This window comes from Oncorhynchus nerka, linkage group LG10 (genome assembly GCF_034236695.1).
Source record: "Oncorhynchus nerka isolate Pitt River linkage group LG10, Oner_Uvic_2.0, whole genome shotgun sequence".
Taxonomy (NCBI): Eukaryota; Metazoa; Chordata; class Actinopteri; order Salmoniformes; family Salmonidae; genus Oncorhynchus; species Oncorhynchus nerka.
The window spans coordinates 71860353-71875570 of NC_088405.1; the positions used below are offsets into that span (position 1 = coordinate 71860353).

Genomic DNA, 15218 nt, shown 5'->3' on the forward strand with positions numbered 1-15218 from the left:
ACTATTAGATCAAATACTGGACAGATTCCTATTGCTTGCCTCATTTTTGTATTTTATCTCAACATTGTTTGGAATAATAAATTGGCAGGCTCTGTAATCATATCTTTACTTTCCTCCTATCTCCTTCACTCTTCCTATCCAGTCTTCCTCCTCTCCACTCTCTAACAGAAAGCATTATTCTAATGTTATCCATGAAAATGTCAATATATTTTCACACTACTTATTATAATGCCAAACTATTAGAATTGTAATCTACAAATAAATATCAATTCATTTTGCATTAATTTAATACAAAGTCATATTTTCCAAATAGCCCATCCACTGCACGTTTACATGTGAACATTTTTTTACCTAGCTACCATGACAGTAGCTAGCTAACTTAGTCTACATAGCTAACTTTAGCTAGCATAACCTTATAGAGCAGGTCATCTATCTATACAATAAATTGTGACATTATAACATCACTAGCTAGTATCTCAAACGATTGTAACTTACCTGGCTTGAAAATAAGTTTGTGGTGATGCTGTGGATTCACTTGACACTTGCTAGCTTCTGGCTGAGTTTTGCACTGCAGTTTTCTCTAAAACTAGCGCGAGCAAGTAGTTAGTAGAAGAAGAAGAGTGAATGAAGCTGCTATAGCGAGCAGCCCCCTCTGTTGGCCAAAACAAGCACAACACGATTGAGACGTCAACTGCTAGGCTCTGCTGCCCCGGTCTTTCTTGCCATGTAAAATATTATTTCACTTTGCGGTCTGTTTTTAACGCACAGTTAAAAATGGGGACATTTCCTTGGACAGATCCACCCGGGGACAGGCCACCAAAAACGGGGACTGTCTATGCTATATATATATATGAAGACATATGAGTCTTTCTTGAATTGTGGTGAATTGTGGGTCATATGGGTCTTTCTTGAATTGTGGTGGCATTTGCATTCCTTGCCTTTGCAACCATGAAAAACACATAAAAAACACGTGAAAATTACAAATAGTTGCACAATTTTGTTTATATTGAACTGTTTTTTAATGATAAAACATAATGCAAGTCCTTTATACTGCAAAACGTTGTTTATGTGTTGTTTAAAGCACGTTACACATCACTACTGGTACAAGCTGTAGTACTGAGATGTACTGACATGTTTTGGGGATTTAAAGATATCTATTATCTTGAAGGCTAGAAAGTGAACAAAAGTATTTAATACATTGTATAAATAATGTATACATTTAATACATTGTATAAATAAATATTTATAAATAAATATTTAATACAATAAAAATAAAGACCATTTTAAATTTTAAAATTACTAGTATAATGTGTGTCCCTCAGTTTTATTTAATTAGTGTTACTGCCTTGAAAATCAGGATATAGGATATACAAGAACCTTGAGCATTCTCTCAAAGGGCAAACTGTTATCGGGGGAGGGGTCTATATTAAATCAAATGATAAACTAATCACAACCTTTTAGTATGTCATATATTTGAGGATTCCATTGATAGTGTGTTGTGTCTACATCCAGTGTCACTTGGTGTTCCTCAATGTAAATGAAGCGAAATAACATTGTGAGAAAAATGATTAATCATATTCACTTTAGTAAATTATTTTTAAAGTAATGATGATTTGAGCGTTTGTGGCCTCTACCTCAGAAAATCGTGTACATTTTTTCTCAAATGTATGGAGGACCAAACATAATTAAATGAATGAATTCATTAATTCATTAATAAATGCACACATAAATAAATAAATGCGCATACAAAAATATAAATAAATACACATAAATAGATAAATCATTATTTAAGTAATTAATCTCACTTTCATTTATTTTATACATTTATTTTATTTCTTCAGATGCAACCAGGGTTTTGGTTATAATGTCCTGGTACTTAGTAAAGTTCATGATGCCAATGCCGTTTATCAAACTCCAGGTGGTGCTATGTCAGATGACATGAAAATATAACTCTTTGGCCACGCACACCAGTGGTGGGTTTGCCGTTGGAAAAACAGAAGCATATGTGGTAGGGCTGGGCGGTATGGCCTAAAAATATATATTTTTTGTCAAATTGTTGTGTATGATGATATATTGATAAAAAATAAAAACGTTTTCTCTAAGTAAGCTTTGTTTTAGAATTAAAGGTCATATACCCTGCATTTCAAATGGTCAGCAATAATGTAATGAATTCAGGTCTTGTGAAATTATACGTAGGCCAAATATAAGCCTTCCACCAGACCCACTAATAATTTAAGTATATTATCAAAATACTTTAACCTGCTTTTTTTGCAATCACTGATCTGTCTTTCAAGTATGTCTATGAAAATGCCCTTTTTTGTTAGAAATTGAACCCAAACCATGAACCCGAACCTAATAATGACTAACTACTTGTAGAAGGCATTATAGAAAATGAACACAGGTCTCATAAATCATCTCTCACACACAAGCACACATGCTAGTGAGTAGCCAGCTAATCTTTATATTTCAAGTTTAGCCAACTTGGATCTATTAGCTAACAAGGTAGAACAGTTGAACTGTTATGAACACACCCTTCTATCCATCTCAACTGTTTAAACAGCATGTTAGCCTGTCCACTTTGTTCAGATGTTGAAATCAAGTGGCCTACCTTATTTTTCAGAACGAGAGCGAGTTGCCAATTCCTTATGTAATTGTGTTTTATGATGATTGCACATTTATAAAACACAGACTAAACAGCTAGTATAACAGTCTTTGGCTAAAATGCTGCTAGCGGTACTTGGTACCGCAATGCTGCGCTCAACAAACTTAGCATTCATTTTCCAGAATCAATATTTATTGATACTCCTGTTTCAGTAGTGTCTGCTCTGTGCACAATTTGAGGAGTTGAGACATAAAAAGGGTATCATTAGAAAGGTTAACGTCTCCTCTATTACAGTAAAATAACATCTCAATCTGTTTCTTGTGTCTATATGACCCATTCTGTGTGTGTGTGTGTGTGTGTGTGTGTGTGTGTGTGTGTGTGTGTGTGTGTGTGTGTGTGTGTGTGTAAACCATAGAGGAAGAGGCGAAGCGCTAAAAACTGTCCAAAATAATCCCAATGCGTTTCTATGGGCTTATTTTGGACCTAAGCTTTTCCCCTGCCTGCCTGCCTTTGGAACAACATCTCCCATTGTTAGGGCGGAGACGTGCATCTTGTCATTATATACAGTTCTCTGGTGTAAACAGGAAGGAGCGAAGGACACGAAACCAAAAAGACAACATGAGAACAAGCAGACATAAACGGTCATAAAAAATGTTAAAAAAGACATTGCGATACAGGTATTTGGAATATTGCGCACAAACATACCTTCAAATGAATTTGATATATCTCCCAGCCCTAACCTACAGTAAAACATGGTGGTGGATCTTTGATGTTATGGGGCTAATTTGCTTACACTGGTCCTGGGGCCCTTGTTAAGGTCAACGTCATCATGAACTTGACTAAGTACCAGGACATTTTTGCCAAAAACCTGCTTGCCTTTGCAAGGAGGCTGACACTTGGCTACAAGTGGATCTTCCTCAAGACAATAACCCCAAGCACTAATCAAAATCCACAAAAAAATAGTTAGTTTACCACAAAATCAACATTTTGCAATGGCCATCTCAGTTTCCAGACTTGAACCCCATTGAAAACTTGTGATTTGAATTGAAGAGGGCAGTCCAATAGATCTGGAAAGATTCTCTACAGAGAAATGGTCCAATATCCTTCCCAACGTGTTCTCCAATCTCATAAAACAGTTTAGGAAAAAAGTATTGAAAATAGGGATGCCAATCATTTTTACCCCTATATTTATTTTGTTGTTAAACAAAATCTCTTTCTCTGAAAAATTGTATTCATATAAAATAATTTAATTTTAAAAAAAACATTGAAGCATACAATATAGATCAGAATTTGTATTATTTATTTTATATATTTTTTTCCTCATCATTTTTCAAGGGTGCCAATAATTATGGACCTGACTGTATGTAAAGAAACATTTATGAATTCTGGTCAGCATTTTTGTATTTCTTTGCTCATTTATTTATGTGTATTTATTTATTAATTTAATTGTAATTATAGCAGGTTTGGTCCTCCATACAAATGCCACATAATTCAAGAATGACCCATATAATAAAACATGTTTCTATTTTTGGTCCATAATGTGACTTCCGTGTCACACATACCATGTAAACGTGTTTAAACATATCAAGTACGGGAAAATATGGGTTGTTGCAGGTGCAGGTTCTATGGTAACCTTACCACCCATGTTGTCTTGTGAGTGAATTAGCGTCTCCTGAGTATTTATGTGGTAATACTGCCCCCTGGTGGTAATATATGCATTTGATTTTTGTGTTTCTTGTATTAGTGTATTTAGCTATGGCATCTGCCTGTGAGCCTTATAAAAGATCACATCCACATGTGTTGTATGTTGAAATGGAATGCTGTTATATTTCAATTGCTGTGGACAGATAAAATTTCAGTGTCATGTTGCTTGGATGAATTTAAAGCAGAATTAAAGATAACATCTTTTCATTTGTCAGGCCTGTGTGCAGCCCTGTCAGGCAAGTCTACATGGCATCCTCATGATTTAGTTAACCCTTCCGTCTCTTTATAGAGGGCTCACACACTTTTAACCCTTTCCCCTCCCGTCTCTCCTCTCCCCGCCAGCCTACATGAAGCGGCGCCACAGCTCGGTGAGCGAGAGCCAGACTGCGGACAGTGGGGGCTTGTCAGGGGGAGACTTCAGCCAGGGGGGCAGCCCCCAGCACGGCCTCGGCCACCACCTGCACCAGCAACAGCCCCCCCAGCAGCACCTGAAGAAGGCTCGTGTGGTGCTGGCCCCCGAGGAGAAGGAGGCCCTGAAGAGGGCCTATCAGCAGAAGCCCTACCCCTCGCCCAAGACCATCGAGGAGCTGGCGTCACAGCTCAACCTCAAGACCAGCACCGTCATCAACTGGTTCCACAACTATAGGTGGGTGGAGAGGAACTGGGAGAAGTCTGGAAATGGATGCAGACCTGGGTCCAAATATTTTTTTGTCACTCTTGCTTTTTTCTGTGTTGACGTGAGAGACTCCCAGCTGTGTGTCTGTGTCTGACTGAGGGTTGTTGGGGTTCTCTCTCTCAAACCTCCAGGTCTCGTATCCGACGGGAGCTGTTCATTGAGGAAATCCAGCGAGGTGAGGGCGGTGAGGGTGTCTCCCCGTCCACCAGAGCGGGCAAGGCCAGCGAGGGCGAAAGCTGCGACGGCACCGAGTCGGATGGCACGGTGGAGGGCACTCGCCCCGGCCACGAGCACCACCCAGCCTCGGAGGGCGAGTGGGGGTCCGACCACAGGGACGAGGGAACCACCTTGGCCACCGGCAGCACCGCCGCAGGTACCAGTGGCCACCACAAGGGCGGTGCCCTGGACAGCCTGTTCAGCTTCCCCGAGATCAGCCATGTTTCCTCTGTGTCCGTGGCTGCTACCGCCGCTGCCCGCAACCCCCGCGACAACAGCCTGCGCAAGAAGAAAGCCGCCAACCTCAATAATATCATCCACCGTCTGGAGAAGGCCGCAAGTAAAGACGAGCCCCATGAGTGGGAGTTCTAATATGGTCCCCCCTGCTCACGCTACCGGGGAAAGTTCCTATTTTTCTAGAGCCCTAACTGCACAGTCCCAAGGCCAAGCCTGGAGCAGTACTGCCAGAGAAGAACTGGTGTCTTTTACGAGTTTTCATATCAAAGAGGGTTTAGAGATTTTTTTGAGAAGTGAAACGACAGCAACAAGCTGATTTTCTTTGTAGATAAAGCACTTAACAGCCCTGCTGGCCAAAGGGCCCCAACTCCACCGGCCAAAGGTGCGAAAGAAACAAAAAACTTGCGCTACTCACAAAGGAGCTTCACTCCACAGGACGAAACTGTCACGAGAAGCAATTCTGTGTTTTATTTGAGAGTGTGTGTGTGTGTGTGTGTGTGTGTGTGTGTGTGTGTGTGTGTGTGTGTGTTTCCCTTTGAGAGATTTATTCGCCACCTCAAAGTTTTTCTAACCTTTTTCGCTCAGTGAATTCTCACAACATCTAACAGACTAAATGTTACAATCTTTTCTCTGTTTTCTAAGAGGTTCCTCCTAATAACTCTATTGCAGCTGTTTGGTATCTGTAAGGGTCGTCAAACGGAAAGCCAAGCATTTAAAACATTTCTGTCTGCAGGAGAGAAGGACCATGAAGTGATCCTTTCCCAAGCAACCTTCTTCTCTGTGCCCCAAAAGTTGCCATGTAATGGCTTTGGAACTCTTAATATGCTATGGACTCCATTGAGAAAGGAATCAACATTTTTATATAATTATTTTTCTCCTCTGAGAAAGAAAAAAAGTATTTAGCAATTTGGTTGCCACTAAGAGATTGCACAGTCGGTCGACTCTAAACAATGCTAGTTTCGATTCCTAAATACTTGGGAAGGATAAAATGATAAGTGAACATACGATTTATCAGTTGTTGAAAGGAATGATGAAAAAAGATTCACTTTAATTCACATTTGTTCAACGTACAACATAAAATGCAACAGTTATGTAAGGAAAAATCTGAAAACATTTTGTGGTAGCTGACTTTTAGTGTTCTTTCTCTTGAGTGATCTAGAAACTTTTTGATAAGTAGTGCACATTTCTTTCATAGCTTTAACTGACTTTCGGGGATGCCATTTTGGTGGCACCGGGAGCGTTTGTTTAATACACTCAATTTTAGGCCAAAATCAGGTTTGAGAATTAAGAAAAACAAACAAACAAAAAATAATGAAATGTATACAAGTTAACGGAGAGAAAAATATTTCCGTCTAGATATTTTTTAAAACAAAAAGTTACGAACCTGCTTTTTAACCACAAAAACCACACTATTGAGACCTCAGAACCGGGGCGGGCAGTGGAGCCGATGGCCGCTGTACTTACCAGGCTGGCCCTAGGACGGGGAGGCTTGCGTTTCATTGGGTGAAAAAGCCAGGAGATGCACAGCTCACTTTACTGTATATTCCAAGGTTCAGGCTATTTTGCTCTCAACTCTTTACCTATGGTTGTATGTATATATGTACATTGTCAAAACAAAAGACAGAAAAAGAAAGACAAGAAACCCCCGTTCCTGTTGCATGCGGTGCGCTGAGTCGGTGGAAGAGATTGACTCTCCTCTGCTTGTTTATTCCCATACCGACGAGCTACAGGACTGATCTAGTCATGGTCGACCTGTCATACGTCCCTCCTTTAAACCCCTCTGAGAAATATGCTCCACAGGCTGTCATGTTGGTTTGCTCAGAGGCCAAATGTACCTGTACTTAGTAGAGATATTTCAAGGTACATTTTTACTTATTTAATAACCAATACCAAAAGTTCTATCCAAAGTACTGTTGATGTGACATCCCCCATCCAATTTGGTCATCTCTGTTTCAAAGTCGAGCTTGATTCTTCCACCAGTCTTAATGCGCTCTCTTCCTTATATGAACAGTTTTATGATCAATTCAGGACTGTTATGTAGCATCTCCATTCTCCACTGGTCTCAACAAGTCCTCTTATCTTCAGCTGAAACTCTTGGCTTGCCTCGTGAATATATCTCAGAGGTTAAGATCACTTGACACGGGTCAATGGAAGAAACAAAGACATTCATTTTATACTCAACCCTCAACCCATCCTCCCTCTCCCAGACATGGTAGAACAGTAGAAACCCCTTCGCACACACCGATCACAACCTTCTCCCGCCTCTCCCGTTCCTCCTATGCCACAAGCTCACAGTGCCTGCCCGCCCACTGCCTCTCCCTCTGTGTTTGAGTGTGTGAGAGCACACGTACGTGTACGCAAGTAGACGTGTGCTTGTGTGATGTTGTATGCACGTACTGTAGGAAAGGGGTGTAAGGGTGTTAGAGAGGACTAGCTGCCCTGCTCTGCCATACACACCCCTAAGTGTGTATGGCTCTGTGCGTGTTTTATACGTCTTTGATTTGTACATGCCTGCACACAGAGTGCACAACTGCCACCCTTTCTTTCTTCTAAGCTGTTTTCCAAGTTATCGCTTACTGCATAGCAGACTCACAAATACAGTAGGTCTCCTTTATTGCCATATATTAACGACTCACAGTAGATCACTTCAACAAAGTTTTTTTTGTTAAATTTTTTTGTTCTACTTATTTATAGGGGCTGTACTTTACATTTTAATGTCTTATTTGATTTTTGTTTTACATTATTATTATTATTATTATTATTATTGTTATTATCGTGTGGGACTATAAGGGGTCATGTAAAAAAATATATAAAAAAATTAGACTGATAGACTGCCGGCAGTATTGGGTTATACGTACAAGATGTAGTTGTCATACATGTATATTAGTGAAATTTGTATATGTTTTGACAGTGTCATTTATATGGTTTGAACTCAATTGAGAGATGATGTCATCGACAGCATTATGGTGCATTCACCTTTCGTGATGCGTCTGTGCAGTTTTCTTTTCTTCTTTTTAACTTGTACGTATTTTCCATGAAGATAGATCACCTCAGCAAGCATAATTGAAATCAGGTTGACTCATTCTATTTTGTACATTTTCCGTGAATCACTGAACCCAGCACAGGACAGAAGTTGTGGTGGGGTTCGAGAACCAATAGCATCTGAATGTCTAGAACTGCAGTCCTTTGGCATCACCTCTGAATCTGGCATTTTATTTCTGAAATGTTCCAGCTTTATTTGAGATTAATAAACTGAGGTACTGATAGGATCGCTATATATGGGCGTAGATCTAGCAAGAGAGTGTGACTGGCATTTCCTGTTTATTGGACCGGGAGGTTTCCTGTCTCTACAACCTAACCAACATGTGGCCCTGCACAAGGCTAGGGATCAGAAAACTGGATTGAACTATAAACTGTGATGCACTTGCTGACATCTAAAACGTTTGTGAAGCTCTTAGTACTACGTACACAGACAATTCAGAAGATGTTTATTTCCGCAGTTATTATTAGCTAAATATAGGTTTAGTTCCTTAAAACAAAAACGTATTAAATTACATTTGTATACGTAACAATAACACAAACAGGTGTGTAAAGCACACGCACTACTGACAAACAACCTCCAAAAAGGGCGGAAGGCAAATAAACTGTCACAATTTACCTTAAAAGTTGAATTGCATGCTGTTAAAAATGTTCTATCCTATTCTGACTTTACAGTGAGCTTACTCTTTAAAGACATCACATTATCAACAGAGAAAGAGATTATTGTCAACTTTTCAAATTGTGCACATTTGGAGCACAATACATTGGACTTAATATATGGCTGTCTGATCCTTGCATCCTCCCCTGGCTCTAGAGTGGGTCCTGAATGCCTACTGTTCAGCTGCCCCTCCTACAGCAAAGCTGGTGGTGATTAGATCACCTCTGGAGGGCAGTGAAGTTAGCACACTGTTCAGAAGCCCTGCGTCCTGGCTGGTTCCAAACTACACTCCCTCAAGTGCCACACTGCCAGTCTGGCCAATTACAGCAGTCCCTATCAGCTGGTCATATTGTTCAACTGAACTTCGAATAAAAGCACAAGTACTGCGACAAGTTTAAAATAATTGTCGTTCCATTTAATGGCTGCAAGTAAAGCTTAAATTGATCATACCCAAAAACATTACCTTTCAAAAAAGGAGTTGATGTTTTAGCACTATTAAAGAGACATCTTAGCTTAGCACTTACCGTCTGCGAGTCTTTTCCTCCAGACTATCTTAAGTTCATAGGAGTGCCTTTGCCTTAAAGTGACCGAAGTGTTGATATTGTTTTAAGGATTGCTCATAAATGAATGCAGTAAGCTGGCCCAGTCTCTTAGTCTGAAGTCTTGCTCCCCCATCCCATCGTCATTCTCATGAGACTTTTCATCACTGATCTCCAAGTCTTGTGCAGGCACCACATGGAAACAAGCAATAATTTTGATTTGTCTCCCACATGCTGTGTCCTCAACACAGCTGTTGACGTCTGTAGCAAAGTTGTTTTGTCTGGAAACGCTCCACTGCTGTTGAACAAAAGGGGTCCAGTTCTGTGACTGTCTGCAGACCTGGGCTGGCTCCTCCAGAGGTGATGCCAATACAGACTTGTAGGCCACAGATCTGTAGGAGGTACACAATCAAAAGTCCATATGCAGATAGTCGGTATGGCTCTCATTAACAATGATGCAGCCTTGAGTGTCTGGTAGAGGCACTAGTGAAAGGGATTTCATCAACAGTAAGTGAGTCTCCCAGAGGGATTTCATCAACAGTATGTGAGTCTCCCAGAGGGATTTCATCAACAGTATGTGAGTCTCCCAGAGGGATTTCAGTTTGATATTATTACTAACATGTCAAGTTGTGCGATCATGATGTCAACTGTTCCCAGCTATACCCTGTTAGTACAGGCCACAATAGCGATAGCTGACAGGCAGTGCTTTTTGACTTGGAGTTACATTTCTGTGGATTTGTTTTTATTTTTCTATTTCTCATTTGATGCTAATGCAAAATTTGAACACGAGTTCTCTCACTTTTTCTCCCCAAATCATGTTCTGCTGTCAGCCATTTTGGAACATTGCATGTAGTTTTGCCCTTTGGCCCAGAGGGAAAGGTTTTTGATCATTAACTTGTATTTGATTTTATCCCTATTAATTCATAGATCAATGTGTTTTGGATTATTTTTTAATCGTACTCTTTTAAAGGGGGGTTGTGCACTCTGAGCTAATGGAAGTCATTCTGTGGTGGAATTAGTTTTGAACTTTTCCCTATTTTCAAACCGTCTGAACATCATTGCTTCTTGTTAACGTGTACCACACCTCTTTTTCCTCATGCTATAGGTTAGGTTCACATGACATTGCTTTGTCAGACTCTCCTTCTCGAACAAGAGATTGCACCCTTAGTATTCAAGAACACGATTCTCCTTGAGGCCACAGTCATGGAAATCATGCTGACTAGAACGGCACAGAACATAGACAAGGACAGATATCACACACCAATACATGAACAATACAATTGAAAGAGGACCAAATCAGGCTTGATTACCTTTCCGAGTTATTGTCTAGCACATGTTCATATAGACATAAAGAACAGGCTATGTTTATCAGTCACAGTTAATACAGTGTTTATGTTGTAGGCACTGGGTGTCCAAGAACTAGAGGTCGGTCCTCTTTTCTCTGCTCCTATTCATGTGTATACTTCTGTTATTGACAGGGAAAGGTTTTCTTAAAGTGTTGGTTAGATTTGTAGACACAGAGTTGTCTGTAGCTTTCTGAATGAACGGGTAAGATTCTGAGTATCATGAAGAAATAGGGGACTGGATTTGACAGTGGAACCCTGGAGGAAGCACCCAAAGCAACACTGGTTTATACAAAGGGCATTTTGCATGTGTTTGTTCAGTTTCTTTGTGCTACAGTTCCCTTCTGTGTTTTCATGTTCTTTTTCTGTTGTTAAGAAAAACATTGGTTGTTACATTGTTGCAGAAACCATATTATTATTTTGGATGAATTTCAGGAATTTGCCCTTTGCAAATATTTTTCTATAGAACTAAAGTAGATTGCTATCAATATTATATACACTGTCATATAAAGTTGTACAGATATATATCCTTATAGCAAGTTGTTAAGAATTACTATGGGTTTGTTTTTTGTTATTACTGTCAAAGTATTGGTAGTTCTTTCTCTATAGGGTTGATGTGTCCATAGCTTAGTTTTTTTCCCCATATCAGGACTACGAAAACCTCACACTGTAAGATCGACTTCAAGGATCGTTGCATACGTATTAGCATTAGCCAGAGCTAATCTCATGGTGTTTGTGTATCATGGATTCACATTTCTCTTATGACCCTCCAATTATTTCATAACCTTATGTTATTTGTGAGACAAACGTTAACCCAGTAAACATGAAGACCAATGCCTTGATTCTCATTGAAGCATATACATAACAGAACCATATGTCATTGCACATCCCTAGCCCCAATCTATACTTGCTTTTATTTATAGTATATACACTCCTTAGGCTTTGTTAGATTCTCCTTATTCAATATCAACAGACACTGGTAGTGACAAAAGGTTTTTGACGATGTTTGCTAAAAGTGTGATGAAATCTGGAATGATTTGCTTTTGATTTGCCTTCCCGTTTTAAGATGAGATTTGATTTGAACATTAATGCATTTATTTTTTGCTCATCTTTTTGCTTGTGTTAAGTCTCAGAAGTCAGCCAGGGACAGTAGTCTTGTGATTGTGAGAAGAGTCAGAAGTCGACATGTTAATAGAGTTGTGATGCCAGTGACATTGGAAATGGAGACTAAAATAGTGGTCAACAATGGCGGCATTAATAATGTCCTATTCAATCTGAATTTGGATTATCTAAGTGTGGTCACACATTACTTTATGCATTACTGATTGACTGCTGATTGACATTTTGCATCCAACACTCAGTGGTAGTTTGCATATAAGTTACGATGAAAAACGATATAATAAATGTTGACATCGATTAACGGTTGGTTGTGTTACAGTAGTTTTGGGCCTTTGTCGGCCAACTCCAAATGGACAACTAATTTTGCTCCCTTTAGAGTGACATCCAATATTGTGTTTTTTGAAAGCTGTGTTTTTAGAGCTTTAGTGAAGGAAGCATGATAGAACTACATCACCCACAGTCCTTTGCTGCTACCTTGTTTTCTTTCTATTCATATGAGAGGATGTTGTGGTGGCGGACGTATAAGCTGAGTGTCTATGGAGTCCCCTCCCTCAGTTCAGCTCTATGTCTCCATACTCATATTGACATGCTCCCAAGGCCTCAACTGACTGTATGAATTTATAACTGGACAAATCCCTGCTGAGGTCATCAAATGTGTTTGTGTCCAGTTCACCTTTGTTTGGCCATGTGCTATATCTAAGTCTAAGATCGTTGTTTTCATGTTGTCGTATAATCCGATTCTCATTGACTATAGCCTTGTTCACATTGTCAGTTGACTCAAATCACATTTATTTTGCATATCCGATTCGAATGTGGTCTTTTTCCTGCAGTCTCAACAGCCAAAAAGTACATGGAATCAAATATTTCAATCCACATTTCAAACCACCTTTGAAGTCTCACACAAATATGATTCCTGGCCATGCAACTTGTGTCTGAACAGTCAAATCTGATTTATTCGCCCTCAAATGGTTTTTAAGACTGTTATTTGGCATATCTTGTTGCTTGCTAGCTAGTTCCAGTTTGACAAGAACATGTGGTTGCAAAATAGCTTGTTCATTGTTAGTGAATGTGCTAGAAAGCTAAATAGCTACCTAGCTAAGTGACTAAAAGTTGGATCATCTTATCCTTTGAGGCTTTATAAGTGTTCTTACACAATGATTTTGAACATTCAAAGCAACTTGAAGGTTGTCACCTTAGCCTGCTACATTACTTCTGAGTGATAGGCAGCAGGAGCACCGCCACCAATTAGCCTACACCACAGTGCACGCCCGTCATTACTAGCGTAGCCATGTCAGCAAATGACTGCTGTCTGAATACACATTTCCAATTTGGTCACTTGTAACTTGCTGTTTGGACAGTCAGTATTCCAAAATGGATTTGAGTTTTAAGGCCTGCAGTCTGAACAAGGCTTAATTGTGTTAAGAACAAAGCTAGCTATTACTCGCCAATGTTTTTTTGCTCCTCCCCTTTACTACTACCCTACCAGGTTTATAAGCAACCTTCCTTAAAGGTCTATTTTTCAGCTGATAATTTTGAAACTAGGACACTACTTTTATCAAGCATGGAAAGAAGTCTGAGTGTATGAGTTAGGTGTTGGATGGTGTCAATTTGGCCAACTCTCAACCTTCAAAGTGCCAGAGGTCTCCAACTTTCTGATGTTTGGTCAGGCTGCCATCTCACTATCAGTTTATCTACTGTAATGTCAAGTTGCTGTGTCAGTAGACTTTCAATTCCGTGTATATACTCTCTGATTACACATAGGTCACGTTGTTGGTCAAATGTCGTTCAATTACAGAACTTGAGAATGCCTGTTTCAATAGACACTGTAGATTTTCTGAGATAATTGAGGCTAACATGTTTTAGTCTTTTTGCTTTGTAAATGGGTGAAAGAAGATCAAGATTTTATACCAAATATTGTTTCATTCTTTTTCCACTGCTAAGGAGACCTTTTAGTACCTTGAATGAAAGGTTTATTGCTTAGCTCTTGTTGGCAAATGCGAGTGTTATTGGAGATGTACAGATATCGCTTCCATAGAAATTGATTTGTGCAATTTAATTTCTTATGAAGGTTATGTGATTTGTTTCTTTAAACCAAACTTCACATTGAAGTTAGTTACCATAATCTTACAAAATAAAAAAAATCCCTTCAACCAAAAAAGTGTAATTCTCAACGAAGAGTTGGTACTTCCAACTGAAGAGTTTCAGCGCAATTCACTTTTCCTCCAACACTTCACTTATGAATTATAGCTTGACGTGGGGCAAAACATTTTGGCATTCATATGACATGGCGTGTGTGTGGAGTGTTGAGCAGCTCCTATGCAGTTATGGGAGGCAGTTTCCTTATTCCTTTCAGTTTGTGTCCTCTCTTTTTTTACTGACTGCTTTTGAAGTGAGGAACCCTCCCACCATCTCAGCTGGTCTAATTTTGTCTCTCAAAGCTCAGGTGGAAACTACTTTTAGCAGAGTCCTTGTGTCACTGTCACTGGCAAAAAAAAACAGTTCTCCCCCTTCATCTTCAGTCCAGAGAGAGGTGTAGTTAGTTGCTGTCGGCTGATTTATTTTTCTATGAAGCAATTCTAGGCCTCATGATCGGCAATGAAAGGTTGACTCCACCTTCACAGGAAAAAAATAATCTTCTTCCAGTTTCAGTTTGTTCTCTCGTTTGGTTCCTTTTTTATTTGGTCATTTAAGTCATGTAGTCTGTTCCCAGCACTGTAAGACAGTCCCTATACAATATGGAGAAGCAATATCACTGTATGAAACTCACAATGTATTATTGTTATTATTATTGTTATTATTATTATTATTATTCACTAGCACCCTAGGTGTGATAATTGAAGTAAATATCTTTTATACAAACACAAAGTTGGGTGGTGTCTTTTTTTGCATGTTATTAAAAGGTATAAACATTTGCAATGTATGTAATGCCATGTGAGGGGTTTGACTGAAGTGGCCTAAGGTGTTTCCGAATAGTCTACTTGGCATCTTCGCAGTCCTAAAAACACCACAGCTTTACACCCTTGAAACTACACTCTCAATACAACTGACCGTTACCTCAGCCTATTACACAGCACACGTTACTGAG

General features: G+C 39.5%; 1 pseudogene; it reads left to right on the plus strand.

Annotated features, from left to right (window-relative positions):
• The window catches only part of LOC115135957 (homeobox protein cut-like 1), a 168433-nt pseudogene extending 153435 nt beyond the window's left edge, over window positions 1–14998 (plus strand).
• Window positions 14999–15218: the final 220 nt, after the last annotated feature.